This window comes from Acomys minous (assembly GCF_964271855.1).
Source record: "Acomys minous genome assembly, chromosome: 4".
NCBI classification, from domain to species: domain Eukaryota; kingdom Metazoa; phylum Chordata; class Mammalia; order Rodentia; family Muridae; genus Acomys; species Acomys minous.
In genome coordinates this window covers 127,719,130-127,735,377 of record NC_140486.1, presented here as the reverse complement: position 1 = coordinate 127,735,377, position 16,248 = coordinate 127,719,130, and the positions used below count along the sequence as shown (strand labels likewise).

The window sequence follows — 16,248 nt, the reverse complement described above, 5'->3', positions numbered from 1 at the left end:
AATCTTTATGATTGGATAAGTTCTAAAAATTCATGCAAATATCATAGCAGCGTGTGAAGAAAGAAAAGAAAAAAATAAAAAAAGATGTAGATGATGCAAAAAGGGAAGGAGAAGCAAAGGTATCTTCATCCCTCCAAAGAAACTGACAAGAGCCGGGCAGTGGTGGCACATGCCTTTAATCCCAGCACTGGAGAGGCAGAGGCAGGCGGATCTTTGTGAGTTCGAGGCCAGCCTGATCTGCAGAGCATGTTCCAGTAAAGGCTACACTGAGAAACCTAGTCTCAGGAAAAAGAGAGACAGAGACAGAGACAAAAAATTGACAAGATTGATTTGATTACCCACCACAGAAGAATACAGAAATTCTAAATTAAGGCCGCCTCACCCTCCCTCTGTGCCTCTGTCCTCTTTCTGACCCATCCATCTCTCCCTTTCTACTTTCTCTCTCTCTCTCTCTCTCTCTCTCTCTCTCTCTCTCTCTCTCTCTCTCTCAACCTTCTCCTTTTGTTTCATTAACTGAATATATAAAAACTATATTTTTCACATTTATATTATTATTTATTACAAATTAGGGTATTTGTTACAGTTAAGGATAAAATATACAGCTGGACGAGGTGGTGCATGCCTTTAATCCCAGCACTTGGGAGGCAGAGGCAGGCGGATCTACAAAGCGAGTCTAGGACAGCCAAGGCTGCAGAGCAAAACTTTGTCTCAAAAAACCAAAAAAATAAAAAATAAAAAGATTTGTTTTTATTGGCTGGAGACATGGCTCAACGGTTAAGAGCACGGACAGTTCTTCCAGAGGTCCTGAGTTCCGACAACCACATGGTAGCTTAAAAACATCTATCATGTCGTCTGATGCCCTCTTCTGGCCTGCAGGTGTACATGCAGAAGATAGAACACTCATATACACAAAATAAATAAATAAATCATTTTTTAAAAAATATATGTTTTCATTATTTTAATAATGTATATGTGGAGGACAGGGTATGTGTACATGAATGCAAGAGGCCACAGACACCAGAGGTGTCAGGTTCCCCGGGAGCTGAGCTTACAAGCAGTTGTAAGCCACCTGGTCATAGGTACCGAGAATTGAACTCAGGGCCTCAGGAAGAGCAATATGTGCTCTTAACCACTGAGCCATCTCTCTAGTCCTTCCCCTCCCCTTTACAAAGGCTCTGTTGGCTCATTTCTCTATAGATTTACCAGTTGATGTAGCCAAAAGCCGTGGTCCCTGGAGAAAGTATGTCCCCTCCATCTCTCTTATTCTAATCAGGGACAGCCTGGGATACCAGGGCCCCTTAGCCACCATCTTGGTTGGATTTCTTTTGTCCCTGGTCCTGGGCCAGACACCAGTTCTCTAAGAGTGCTGCACATTGGCATATTATCCTGTGTGGCTTTTTCTTTCTCTTCTCTTTTGCAGTGCAAGGGATGGGACCCAGATCTTCTTGCTTAGGCTCCGCCACTGAGCTACAGCCCCAGCTCAGACCTTGTGTGGTCTCAGTCCGGTTCCCATTCAAACCCTAGATAGAGACGTTCTTATCCAAAGCTTTAGGCTGCCTCAAACCCTGGACAGGAAAATCGTCTGATGCATCTAATGCATCAAACGCAGTCAACATGGACCACCTGATCTTTCTTCCTTAAATGTGTCACCAGCATTACACTTCAAGTTGAAAACCCTTATTACTTTATTATAGGCTAGGTGCATTTTTAGAAATAAACAAACCAAGCCGGGCGTGGTGGCGCACGCCTTTAATCCCAGCACTCGGGAGGCAGAGGCAGGCGGATCGCTGTGAGTTCGAGGCCAGCCTGGTCTACAAAGTGAGTCCAGATAGCCAAGGCTACACAGAGAAATCCTGTCTCGAAAAACCAAAAAAAAAGAAAAAAAAAAAGAAAAAAGAAATAAACAAACCTCTAGGTCACATTTTCTCAGTACTGTTCAAATCTACCCCAGGGGATGATGGGAAAGCTGTACCAAGGAAAAAGTGGAGGAGGGGCAGTGATGCCTTAATTACGGTTCAGACAGAGGAGAGACTGCTTGGCAGCCATTGGCTTTGCTTTGCCAGCACATTGCTTCCTGTGGCCTGGTTTCTCCTGGGCCTGGAGCCCATTGCCCTCTGCTAATTAGCTTGGCCTTTGCAGGCTTTGATGTCAGGGTTTCAGTTTGTGCTGCTGGGCACGGTTCTAGGCTTTTGGTCTTCAAACTGCTCGGTGCAGATAAGTTTTTTTTTTTCCTGTATTTCAGAAGTTAAACGCCAGAGGTTTCTCGTGTTAAAATTCCAAAACCTGTTTTAGATTGCCAAAAGCTTTGCTTGTGGAACTTGGAAGACAGGAACTTCAGTTCATAATTTATAAGACAATAGCCTATCCAGCAGTGTTCCAGGGCCCTGAGGAGCCCGGACTCCATGTCAAAGCGGGTAGGACCAGCTGAAGCTGCCCACATCCCCCTGCGTTCTTGAGTGTCTCTAGATTGCACGCTGCCACGGAACAAGTCCTGTTTTGCCCTCTGCACACTGTGCCGTTCACTGAATTATCAGTTGTGTGTGGTGGGCCGTTCTTCCTAAGGCAAAGGGCCACCCAAGCCTCAAAACGTTAAGGATTAAAGTTCGAGGGTGTTTATGAAGTAAGGAAGCTGCATGGACTGCTTTGCAGCCGGCGGAAGAGTGACAGGAAGTGACCAGCAGTCGGCCTGTGTCTCTTCTTAGAAAATGACAGTGTTGAGGCTGAAGAGACGGCTCATCGCTTACGAGTAAAAACTGCTCTTACAGGGGACCCGAATTCAGATGCCAGCACCCACAGTGGGCAGCTCTCAACTGAGCTGAAGTCCAGCGCCGCGGGCGTGGGAGGGATTGGACGCCTCTGACCTCCGACCGCACCTGGAATCCCATACAAACGCATTATTTAAAATGAAATTAATCTAGAAAGGAAGAGGTAGGGTTCACATGGTCTGGGAGCAGGTGTTGGGTCCCCATCATCAATAGGTCACCCTTCAGACATCGGCAGGGCAGGGCAGGAGTGAAGAGTTAGTGTTTTCGATAAAGACAGCCACCTGTAAGTTGCCAAACAGTAACCTAGGCAACCATTCTCGGGCTACAGTTGTAACTCGCGGAGACTGTCTACAGCTGCACAGGAGGGAGGCTAACAATAGACAGCTCAGCCCGTGTGACTTTTAGAAGCGGTGTTTTTGTTTGTTTGTTTTGCTTTTTGTTGTTGTTTGTTTTGCTTTGCTTTGCTTTGCTTTGCTTTTTTAAGGCAACAAAAGTCAAGTGACTAGAAGCGAGTGGAACCGGAGGGCTGTTTCAGGGTCTCACTGGGCTCCTTGCGGGGCTTAACACTAACACTACCCCGACCCCCCACCCCACCCCATCCCCGCCCCCCCCCCGCCCATAAGTTCTAGGCACACGGTTGCTGCGCTCTGCTGTTTAGGGAACGGTGAAGAGGACTCAGTCAGGTCCAGAAGAAAGTACGTTCTTTCCATCAGTATCTGGCATTTGGCTTAATCCCTCAGCGCAGAGTCCGCTGATGGGAAAAACCATCTGTACCTTTATTTGTTTCTGATCCATAAGAACAGAGTTTAGATAAGTGTATACGGGCTTGGGCCGAGCATGGACCCATGGTCTCCTCACCTGAGGGGCTAAGGCCGGAGGGATGTGAGTTCAAAGCAGCCCGGGCTACGCAGAGTTCTAGGTGAGCCGAAATACACTGAGTGTCCAATTTTAGCCTTCGATACTTCCGTTAAATATATATACATTAAGGGCTGGAGAGATGGTCAGTGGTTGGGAGCCCAGGCTGCTCTTCCGCAGGACTGGCATGAAGTCCTAGCACCCACACGGTGGCTCACAACCAGCTGAAACGCCAGCCCAGAGCATCTAACGCCTTATTCTCACCTTCTTGGGCACTGCGTGCTCATGATGCACAGACATGCACGCTGGCAAAACACCCATGCATGTTTAGGAATGAAACAAGATAATTAAAGAATTAATAATCCACACGTGAACTATCTATTACATAACACTGCAATTGTCTGCTGCTACAAAAAAGTTTCTCAATGAAAAGTAGTGCACTGGGCTGGTGTAGCTCAGTGTCGGAATACTGCCTAGCTTCCACAAGGCCGTGGGTTCAATCCCTAGTACTAAAATAAGTGGAAATGTAATGCTTAGTGTAGCCTGCTTGAAGTTTGTTAAATACGTGTCATTTTTAAAGTCGTGGCTCACACCTTTAACCTCAGCAATGGAGATGCAGAGCCAGGTGATCTCAGTGAGTTCAAGACCAGCCTGGTCCACATGGTAAGTTCCAAGCCAGCCAGGGATATATAGTGAGATCCCATCTCAAAAAAGGTTTAAAATTCTACATGAACTACTATATTGATTATAATTTACAGTACTCCTTGATTGATAATGCAGTCTTATTAAGCCCTTTACCTTATCAAACATTACAGCTTAAATGGCACAGCATATTATATAGTGTGTCAATGCTCTTCCTTGGGCCACTGGGTGACAGGGAGCTGTGGTTCACTGTGCTGCTCAGGATCACAAGAGAGGATCCAAGTGTGCATAGCTTCTAGCTCTAAGTTCAAAAGTCAAAATATATGGCACCTACAGACTATAATCATTTTCCAGGTCAAACATGAGCTGGGAACCATCTGTGTGTTGTTTCTTGAGTTACCAGGCACACTAATTTCTTCTTTTTGTTGGTTTTGTTTTTAATTACATGTGTGAGGTGTGTGTATAACACATACATGTGGGTGTGTCAGTATATACACTTTTGCATGCATACCCAGAGGTGTTGTGTAGCAGATTCCTACAAATTAAAATAGTCCATCCTGCCGGGCGTGTTGGCGCACGCCTTTAATTCCAGCCCTCGGGAGGCAGAGGTGGGCCGATCGCTGTGAGTTCGAGGCCAGCCTGGTCTGCAAAGTGAGTCCAGGACGGCCAAGATTAACACAGAGAGACCCTGTCTCGAAAAACCAAAAATAAAAAATAAAAAAATAAAATAAAATAGTCCATCCTGGAGGGAGGTTCCTTAAGACTGAGGAAGCCTGAACGACTCACAAGTCTCAAGATGTTCCTGAAACTGACCAAATTCACAAGCCCCTCCCTCGCCAAGGTTCCTTAAGAAGTAAGAGGTGCTGAGGAGACTCCCCTAGCTGATGAGATGCCTGCTAGTCACGCAGCGAGCTCCAGGACTCCAACTCTCATGAGCCATCCATAGTGGCCTCTTTAACCCCCAGTAAACTCACTGGTTCCCTAAAATGGCCTTTGGGAGGAATGTTGCTTTGGTCTGTCATCAGCTCCCTATCTGAGGTGAGGAGTCATTTGTTCACGTCTCCCCAGGAATAATGCCAACAAGAGGTGGGAGAGATTAGTACATTTAGAATCTTTTCCAGCCACCATGCTGGGACCCCTGACTTAGCCTTTGTTCCCATGATCCACCTGTTCTGTTCTTCCATGCTGGAATTACACTGTTTGTTTGTTTGTTTGTTTGTTTGTTTTCGAGACAGGGTTTCTCTGCATAGCCTTGGCTGTCCTGGACTTGCTTTGTAGACCAGGCTGGCCTCAAACTCACAGCGATCCTCCTGCCTCTGCCTCCCGGGTGCTGGGATTAAAGGCATGCGCCCCCACGCCTGGCTATAGCAAACACTCTTATCCATCGAGCTGTTTTCCCCAGCCATGGGACTCTGAAAGCAAAGAAACAAAAACCCAAGTGATTAAAATTGTTTTGATCACCAATTAAGTGTTATAGAAAAGAAGTAAACCTTCAAATCTCCAGATTTGTGTCCTATGCCACTGCCACCCATTGATCTCACATGAAACCCCACACTCAGCGACATGAAGCATGAAATTATTGTTTGCCTTCTGAATTTCCAATATTCAGATCTTCTTTGGGTGGGGGTTGGAGGGTGTCAAGACAGGGTTTCTCTGTGTATCCCTAACTATTCTGGAATTTGCTCTGTAAAGTAAGGTGTCCTAGAACTCAGAGATCCACCTTCCTCTGCCTCCCTAGTGCTGGGACTAAAGGCACGGGCCAGCGTGCTGGCAACAGAGAGTTTTGCTGTATAGTCTTCTTGGCTGCTCTGGAACTTACGCTGTCACCAGTCTGATTTAGAACTCAAAGATCCTCCCAGGGGTTGGGTTTTGATGCATGCACCACCACACCTGGTCAGATGTTCTTTACCTGAGCATCTTGTTGGGGTTTTTCTCCATATGACTAGTGAGGATACAAACCTATTCTGTTGCTGCTGTTGTTTTTCATATATTTTGATCATGTTTTCCCCTCTGCCAACTCCTCCCAGATCCTCCCCACCTTCAGAGGACACACAGACTTTAAAGCCAATAGAAGGTATTTATAGCCAGCGGTGGCTGCACAGGGAACCTGCGCAAACCATGCAGCCCTAAGCTTTACTGGTCTTAGTTTTTTAAGCACAGGAAAAAAGCCATATCATGGGGTGACACTTTTTTTTTTTAGGCAGGGTCTCTGTAGCCTAGGCTGTCTTGGACTCGCTTTGTAGACCAGGCTGGCCTTGAACTCACAGTGATTCGCCTGCCTCTGTGACACATTTCAGTTAACAAGAGAGTTATCAAGAAGCAGAACTAGAAAAAAACGAGGTTATTGCAGTTAGGGACTTTCCTAGCTGCATCTTGGGGCCATTGACTTAGCTTTTGTTCCTGTTTTGTCAGGCACAGCTGCCCACGTGCTGGCTTCTAAAGCCTAAGTGGGTTTCTATCATGATGTCAGTTATGCTAAGGTCTGGGGGCTGTTATGGATTTTAACACCCCTTGAGTGTGCCTAGGAAACAGAACAGGCCGCAACAGCAGAGATACAGGTAGTTGTAAGACATTAATTCCTCATTTTACACATTTCCAAGTTTGTCAACAAAAACTGCAGGAAAAATTCCTCCAATGTGACCGAATGGCTTGTTAGCCACCAGACAGCATGCACTGGCTTTGCGTCTTCAGTAGAAACTGGTATGTATTAAGAAATTACTTCCAGCGCTAGAGAGATGGCTCAGAGGTTAAGAGCACTCACTGGCGCTCTCCCAAAGGTCCTCAGTTCAATACCCAGAAACCCCACAATGGCTCACAACCATCCATAATGTGATCTGGCGCCCTCTTCTGGTGGGCAGGCACACATGCAGGCAGAGCACTGTATAGGCACTGTATACATAATAAATAAATCTTTAAAAAAAAAAAAAAAAGAACTTCCTTGGTTGGCTCTCACTGAGACTGGAAGTTCCATGGGGGCTCAGATGAACCCGTATGGAAATCTCCGAAAGTATACAGTACGAGACATGTTCTAGAAAACAAGCTCAAAGTATCATTTTCACAACTCCTACTTTCAACTGAGCTCACTCAGTACTAATTTGGAATCATTTTTAAGTGAAATTTGTGTCATGAGGAGAACCGTGCCACAGCAGATGTCTGATACACTAATGCCTTTAAAAGCATCACGGAGATTTAGAGATTGCTTGAGAGGAAATGATGATCCGCTTTTTAATGTTATATTCAGGTGAAGCAAATTGCAGTGTTTTCCTACACTGAAATAACAAACACCTGGGGGGGGGGGAAGTAATGCTCATCTGGGTCTTACAGTAGACAACCAAACGTTAAATTTCTAAATCTACTTATCTTTTTCTTATGAGTCTCCACAGAACTGTAGCCATTTCAATATTTGTAAGATTCTATGACTTAGAGTATATTTTAAGCATTATTTTTTTTTTGTAACCAATGCAGACCTACAGTTGAGATTCACTGATCAACACGGTGAGGCATTTTAAATGCATGCAAGAAGAAGGTGGTGAACGAATGAACTAATAGTTTTAATTTAAAAATCAAAATCATATCAGCCTGGCTTTTTTAAAGTGCAGTATGTTTACAACAGCAATTATTGAATCTTGAGGTGTAATTCAGAATATCTCCATAGCCTCCAAGGTATGTTTGCCAGTCTCGGTTCTCTGTGGAGAATGCAGCTGCTCAGGATTAAGTCTCTCTAAAGTTACTGGAGGTCTACAATGTGGGCTGAGCATCCTCTGTTCCTACCCAGCAGAGGGATGAGCACTGTTGAGACTTCCAACCAATGTCAGTGACTTGGTCCTTTTAATGGTAGTGATACAATCTATGGACATATCCTTTACATCCAACAAGACTGGAACTTGTGCTAAAGCTCTCAGCTAAGTTAATAACACACGCTGAGGTCACTTAAGACAGCCTGCCACCCTGCTGTCTCAGCCTGTTTATTTAACCTGCCTTTAAAAGGACAATGTGAAAAGCAGCCTTGGACTTCCCACATACTCAGCTGTTACAAGCTGAGCTAATGTATACCTTCAATCTTAAATTATGTGTCCTTGCGTGCCCCCGAGCCAGCAAGTAATGGATGTGTGTATATGTTTGTGTGTTACAGTAGTCATTTGCTGAACACAGCAAACAAGCCTAAAGTAACATCATACAACAAGTATCTGCCGCAAATGCCGGAAACAACGTATGGCTATTGCTTGAAAATGGTTGTTTGCTGTAGTGAATACATGGCAGTCACTTGGGGTCAGCTAGAGAGCATTAGCTTTTCCCCTTGTAAAACTCTGTTAACCATTTCTATGCATGGGGTTGGAGAGATGGCTCGGTGGTTAAAAGCACTGGCTGCTCTTCCAGAGGACCCAGGATTCAATCCCCAGCGCCCACATGGCAGCTCACAACTGTCTGTAACTCTAGCTCCGGGGGACCTGACACCCTCGCACAGACACATGCAGGCAAAACACCGATGCACATAAATTGTTTTCGAAAGATTTCTGTACAGTACTATCTTTGTTCCCCGGGTGATGCTTCCTGTGCTGTTCAATAAACACCAAGCAGAGCCTTGTGTCAGGACCAGACACTAGCAACAGGGACAGACCAGACACAACAAACAGACTACAGACAAGCCAGTGGCCACACGCTATAGACAAACAGGAGATGGGGAGAGAAGTAAAGAATTCAAACGTGGCTTCATTATTGGACAAACTAAGCCAAGGGGAAGCACTAGATTTTCTTTCCTTAATACAACACCAAAAATCCGGTGCCCCGAGGCTATCTCTAATGCCTTGACTCATCTAATGACACTGGCACTTCGAGTGCTGTGGAATATTTCTCAATTTAAGCTGCGTCACCTTTTATTTTCATTTCTCTACTTTTTTTTTTACAAAAAACTATATAGCATGAAGTTTTATTTGTCTAGTTGGTTATTTAGTCACTAGCAGATGGCTTCCAATCTTAGCTGTTCTGACTGGTACTGTTATGAACACCGGAATACTCAGGAGGCTCAGGCAGGCTGACTTCTGCGTGAGAGGCTAGCCTGGTCTACAAGGTGAGTCCCAGGACGGTGAGGGCTGCACAGAGAAACCCTGTCTTTGGTGTTTGGACACCAAAACAACCAAAAAAAAAAAAAGATACTGCTTTGAGAGCTGAGTAGATAGGCTTGTGATGAACAGTACTTGCCACTGTTGCAGAGCACCTGGGTTAGGCTCCCCGCACCCGCATGGCCGCGTACATCATCCTCTTATTATTTTTTAATTGAGGAACCCCCATACTGTTTTCCATAATGTCTTTTTTTTTAGCTGTTCTAACACAACCCTGATGTGCATTCAGACCAAGGAAAATAGCAGACAAATCCAGGATTCGACATTGTACAATGCTCTGGGGACTTCCTGAAGTGTGACCCTTTGTGGCAGTTCTGATGGTTTGGACCAGAAACGGTCAAGACAAAAGTAATTTGTCTAAGCCAAAATATGCCTTCTTGTCTTAAGCTAGCACCGAGGACTGGAGACACTTTCCTACTGTCAACATAGCCAGGGTCAGGACACGAAGCTCCATGCACCTTTCTCATTTTTCTGAACACTCACAACTTGAGAACGGAACAGACAGGGCTCAGGGGCTGTCATCACGAAACCATTTTTTTTTCATGTTGCTGTTTTTAAAAGTATTTATTTTGTGTCTATGTATGTACCTGAGGGTATGTCCGTGCAACACATGTGTGCAGGTGCCAACCGAGGCCAGAAGAAAGCCTTGGGAATTAGAGTGATAGGTAATTGTGAGAAAGCATGTTGGTGCTGGGAACTGAACCTGGGTCCCCTGCAATAAAGGCACTTTTAAATTTATTAGAGAAGGGGGCTTGTTGGTCACGCCTCCACCCTTGAGAACCTAAGCATTTCTATAACTTTCAGCTCATTCTCAACAGAAATGGCCTCCGCACAGAGACCACTCTAGTGCCTGTAATAGTCTAGGTGCAGATTTACGCAGGGCATTTCCCCATAGCCCAAAGGAGCCTAGAAAACGGGTCCCCTTCCTTTCCCCATGCCACATCTTCTTAGTCCCCTGCAGTTCACCCGCCATGGTTTTGCTTACCCAGGGGCTGGCAGGGTGATGGGAAAAGAGGAGGAGGATCAGAGTTCAGCTGGCACTGAGCTGCCTTCTTGTCCCGCCCTCCCGGAAGAGAACCAAAGCTGGTCCTTTCTCTGAGGAGGGTTTGTGTGATTCTCTTGGACATCTTTCTCCGGCCTCCCATGCCTGCAGCCATCTCCTGCTGGCAACTCCCTAAACAGAAATGATGGGGTTGGTTTTTTTTTCCTTCCGTGCTTTGCGCATGCTCGGTATCCCTCCTGATGGCTCTCTTGGATGAGACCTAAAGTGACACACAGTGGCCTTCTCATAGGTTTGACTCCACTGTCTCTGAGGAAGCACTCATGTCCCGTTGTCCTGGAGTTTTGGGGTGGAGACCTGAGGTTGACATCACATGTCTTTCCCAGTCTCCCTCCATGTCAGTTTTCCTTTTTGAGACAGACTCTCTCATTGGACTTGGAGCTCACTGGTTCGGTCTGGCTGGCCAGCCAATGCGTTCCAGAAACCCACTTCTCACCCACAGTTGCTGGGGTTAAAATGACTGACCTCCCTGTGGGTATTGGTGATCTGACTCGAGTGCTCAGGCTTGTGTGGCGCATAACTCTCTGGCAGGCATGCCTCTGGAACCCCAACTTCTCATTCTTATACCCTCTTATTGCACCACACAATGCCCCCTCTTCTGCCTTCACCTTCATTTAAAAGAATATTGCTTTACCGTTGAGCGCTGTATTTTGCTGGCAAAATTTAAAAGTTCACCAATACCATGTTTTCAGTCCACCTATTTTTTTTTTTTTTTTTTTTTTTTTTAGCTCGCTATGGGAGGGGTGCCACTCCACCACTTTGGAGTTAGAGCCCAGCATGACTTTGAAGTTTAAAATGGAGAGCCTTCAAATGGCTTAGACACAAGGCTGACTGACAGGGGGTTAGAGCGCACACGACTGACCTAGAGAATTGACGTTCACCTACCCCCGCCCCCGCCCCCAGGTCTTGTCCCTTCAACAAGCTGTACCTGAAGCACATGACTTCACCGAGCAGTGTAGGTAACTGAACAAAGTCAAAATTCTGCTAGCGATGAGTAAGGGTGTGTCGTTGAGCGGATGAGCAGAGGTGATTACTGTAGCCCCTCACTGGGATGCTCAGGTGCTCTGCAAAGCAGCTGTAATTGGAACAATGAGAGCGGTGCCTGCTCCCGTGGGCATCACGGGGGTGTGTGATGAGGCGGGCTAAAATACATCTTAGCAAGAAAGTGGGTGCCTCTTTGCCTGTGCGCCTGGTCTTCACTCTGTGTGTGTTACGCAATCCAGTGCTATCCAGTTCCCACTCTTGTTGTACATTGGTGCTTTATAATGCAGTGGGTCCTCTTTGTTCGGCTCTGATAAGGGAAAATTTCCGTGTCACACTTAGTTAAATGCCAGTTAGCGAAAGTTCTGATGTCAGCGACCATGGGATACTTACATGAGTAATTACAGAAAGTATCAACTCGCAGCCAACTGTTTAGCTCACTCATCCTAAGTGAGCTTATACATGTCATATAAGTAGCAACACGTCCGTTGTAAGCCTGTGACCATTCGTGTCTGTGAGGTGCACTCTGGGAGAAAGACAGCATGGACATCCATTGATAGGAGGTTTGGATGTCAGGAATGATAAGGTTGCACGTGCTCCAAGAAGGTGTGCTTGTTAGCCACACCAGTCGCTGTTTGCATAATTGAAGCTCTCTGGAGAGAGCAGGGGAGCCCTCTCAAGCTGCCCTGGAAAACGGGCCCAAAAGCCCCCGGAAGGAGGGATGCTGTGCTCACACAGCCGGTAGACAGGACGCTGAAATGGAGGCTTACAGGTCAGACTCTCTCACCCGAACCTCAGGGAGCTCCCAGGCCGCTAGGCACCTTGCCTCGACCCAGGATTGGAAGGGAAGGGAGATTCGAAGGATGTCGGTCAATATTAAAAGCTGGAGTCAGATATGTAATTATGACGCCAATCGTTCCAGCGTTGTGTCGCTGTGTGTAGGGACTATTTTTATTTTATTTTATTTTATTTTATTTTATTTATTTATTTATTTTGTCGTTGTGAGGAAACATCAAAAGCAGCTTGTGGAAGAGCTTATCCGGAGAGAGTCCCGCATTGTGAGGGAGGCATGGCAGCAGGAAGCCAGAGCAGGAAGGTGGGAGATCACATCACCAGTCACAAACAGGAGGCAGAGAGCACAGTGGGCTGTCACTCAGAAAGTGGGGCCAGGCTATACCCTCGTAAAGTCCTCAGTGACCTGCCTCCCCCAGCAAGGCTCCCCCTCCTAAAGGTTCTATAATGTCCCCACCAACTGGGGAACCAAGTGCTCAAATACACAAGCCTGTGGGGGACTCTGCTCACCCAAACCACCACACCCCGCACTTTACTCAGTTCACACAAAGACGGCAGCTAGCATTGCCTCCCTGTGCTGCACACATTAGCCATTTGACAAAAGTAGCCAAGTGAAAGAAATAACTAACAAAAATACAAGTGCAGCCAAGAAACAAACCCTTGAGAATTCTGCATGTGAGATGCCAATCTCCTTTGAGTAGGGCCACAGAAGAAACAGTGACTGTGTACAAGTTGCCCCACCCCTGTTCAGAAACTCCTGGTGCACAGCCAGAGAAAGCCCTTGGTGGCAAGCCTACTTTCTTCATGGAAAGAGAAAGGGCCTCTGAATAAAAAAAAAAAAAAAATAAAGATGGCTCAGAGGAAATGGTGCCAGCAAAACACTTGGCATCCAATGAACTTTGGAAGCTACTTCAAAACATAGAAAGCACAAAGAATAAAATGCTGGAAGCAGATCAACTTAAGAGTACAACAATTCACCACCCTAGAAAATAAAATAAAATAAAATAAAAACTGTTAAATGACCCGGCAATCCCTGGGTTAGTCAGCTTTCTGTCACTGTAACAAAGCAGCCGAGATGATCAATTCTCAGGAGGGAAAGGTTGCCTAGCTTACCATTTTGGAGCTTTCCTCCTTGGCTAACTGGTCCCAAAGTTTTGGACTAGTAGTAAGGTGCTCACAGTGGAGGAAATGATTAAACGGGCGGGGGTCCCACTATCCTCGTTTGAAGGCATGCCCTTGATGACTTAACAGCCTCATTTCTTTCTTCTTTCTTTTTCTTGAGAGAGGGTCTCACTAGGTAGCACAGGCTGGCCTTGAACTTACAAAGATCCACCAGCCTCTGCCTCCCTAGTCCTGGCATTAAAGATGTGCAGCACTAGGTTGGAGAGCTTGCTCAGAGGTTAAGGGAACTGGCTGCTTTTCCAAAGGTCCTGAATTCAATTCCCAACAACCACATGGTGGCTCACAATTATCTGTAATGAGATCTGGTAGCCTCTTCTGGCACACAAGCAAACATGCGGGCAAAACACTGTATACATAATAAAGAAAGAAAAAACTTAATAAAAAAAGAAAAGAAAAGAAAGAAAGAAAGAAAAAAAAGAAAAGAAAAAGAAGTGCACCACTACCCCCAGCCAAGGTCTCACCTCTTAAATGTCCCCATCACCTCCCTATTACACCAAGCCAGGGAGCAAGCTTTTACTCAACATGGGCCTTTGTGGGGCATTTAAATGCTAAATCGTAACACCACCTGACAAATACCAAAGGAAGTGAAAGCAGCATGTCAACAACACATCTGTGCTGCTGTGTTTACTGCAGTGCTGTTCACAATAGCCAAGGAAGGGGAACAAAGTGTCCGTCAAGTGAGAAATGGACAAAGAAAGTGTGATGCCAACGAGCAGTGGAAGTAGCGTTCAGCGACTAGTGATGTCCTTTGCATCACCTGGATCTGGGCATCAGTTGATGAAATAAACAGGGAACAGAAAGATAAACACCATACAATCTCATTCAATTGTGGATTCAAAGAAAAAAAAAGCCTTCACCTCATAGCAGCTTATACATTTCAAAAGGCCAAAGTAAAGGGCTCTCAGTGAAGATACAATGTATGCCCTGTGAAATACGTCTAATCTGATTTAAATATTACAGTATGTGTGCGTGAGGACATCACAGTATGCCCTACCTGTATGTATTAATTGTATGTGTCTATTAAAACAACTACATTTGGCCGGGCATGGTGGCACACGCCTTTAATCCCAGCACTCAGGAGGCAGAGGCAGGTGGATCGCTGTGAGTTCGAGGCCAACCTGGTCTACAAAGTGAGTCCAGGACAGCCAAGGCTACACAGAGAAACCCTGTCTCAAAAAACCAAAAAACAAACAAACAAACAAACAAAACTACATTTGGTATTCACCAAAGAACAGAAGGTGCAACATGATCTCCCCACACTGTGAAACACAACCCTTGGTTTCCCACACCTGTGCATTCTCCAGATGTGTAGCATCTGTCTCCCATCTCTTCTTCAGTGGCTACTTTTCCTGCAGTGGAGGCCCCAGGTGATGTTCACGCTCTGCTTCTCACTGGATCAGGCTGCTTCTGTGGGTGTTTAGGTAATATCAACGGAGGCCTTTGGGAGTGGTGGGGGGCAATTGCTTGTAAGGCAAGATGTGCAAGTGCCCCCTTTATTACACAGTCTAGAGTGAGCACAAACCACCTTTATTTATATGGTTATCTGTGATGACTTCATTCATTCACTCATTCATTTACTCATCCCTGTAACACTCGCTGACTTTCGGGTGTGTGCCAAAGCTGTTGAGTGCTGGAGCACCCTGGAGTGACCTTGATAACTGGCTTAAAGCAGCAACCATACATCAAAGCTGCACCCCGTGGAGTTCTTTCCCAAACCTCCCCTGTTTAAGCCATCCGCTATTCGAGTAAATTATAGACCCGCTTTAAGAGGAACATATACTATTTTGGATACTGGGGTCTCAAGCTCTGCAAGCCATGGCATAGTCGCTTGCCTGTGGGGACCCAATTTAATTTGCATCGTCCTTTGGAATTTGCAACAGGCTGTATGTCTTATTGTTTTGCTGCTCTTTTGTTTTTAAGTTTTTGTAACAATAATAGATGAAAAGTCTTTTCATTCCCATGTGAGCCTCCAGGTTCCATCCACAGTACCTCCAAGAAAAAAGAAAGACGGTCTAAGACGGTCTATAAAATAATTTTTAAATTCAATCGTGATTACTTTTGCAAAATAATGTGACTTCCTCAACTTTGGCGAGACGAACGCATGCGCTATGTTTTAGAAAACCTAGTTCTAAATACGGCTGAAATTTGGTGCGTAGTGTGATCATTCTTCGCAAGCATGCCAGCTCCTATCAAGTTTAGAACCCAGTGTTCTGAAGTGCTCAAGTTCACTCATAGGACTTTGCTAAATAAATCTCTGGCAAGCTTCTGCGGTCTTAAATATTTTCAAGTAGAAACGGCAAAATAACTCAACAATGTCAACTCCTAAACCTTCAGAGTTTAGGTCGCCTGTCATCTGAGTCTACCTGCTGGCTTCCTACCAAGTGCATGCCATTTACTGAATTTGGCGGACTGTAACTCGAGAATCTAAGGAATACAGCAACCCAGTTTAGACAGCTGATTCCTTGGGGCCCCGAACAGGAAAAGCACACAGAGCCACGGCCCTGCCAAGGTGCGTGGGCTACCGCCAAAGCGACATTCACACCTGAACCCCCCCCCCCGTGGGCCAAAGCCCTGGACGCCCCCTCCTCCCCGCACCCACAGCACCTTGAGGTCCGGACGGTGATCACAGGCTATGTGCTTCGACTTTTGTTCCTGGGACGGGCTGCTAATAAAATCGCGTGGTTACTGGGAACTGTGCGCGAAGACAGCAAACAGTGGAAACGTGCAAAGCAGAGAGGGCGGAGGGGACGGGGTGACGGAGAGCGACGCCCCGCTGCGGAGCGGAGCGGGCGGCTCGGTCCTCCGGCCGGCAGGGGTCGCCCTCCAGTCCCGCGTCTCCCCGCGCCTGCGC

The 16,248-nt window shown here is 46.1% G+C and overlaps 1 long non-coding RNA gene across 2 annotated transcripts; it reads right to left on the bottom strand.

Moving 5' to 3' along the window:
* Positions 1–14,145: 14,145 nt before the first annotated feature.
* Positions 14,146–16,239, bottom strand: LOC311595458. 2 transcript variants are annotated; one of them, XR_014778448.1, is made up of 3 exons: positions 16,002–16,237; positions 14,685–15,386; positions 14,146–14,160 (listed from the first exon to the last, which is right to left on the bottom strand). It is a non-coding gene; the product is annotated as an uncharacterized lncRNA (long non-coding RNA). The 2 variants fall into 2 exon arrangements; XR_014778447.1 differs by lacking the exon at positions 14,146–14,160 and having other exon boundaries at positions 14,599–15,386; positions 16,002–16,239.
* Between the last annotated feature and the right edge of the window lie 9 nt (positions 16,240–16,248).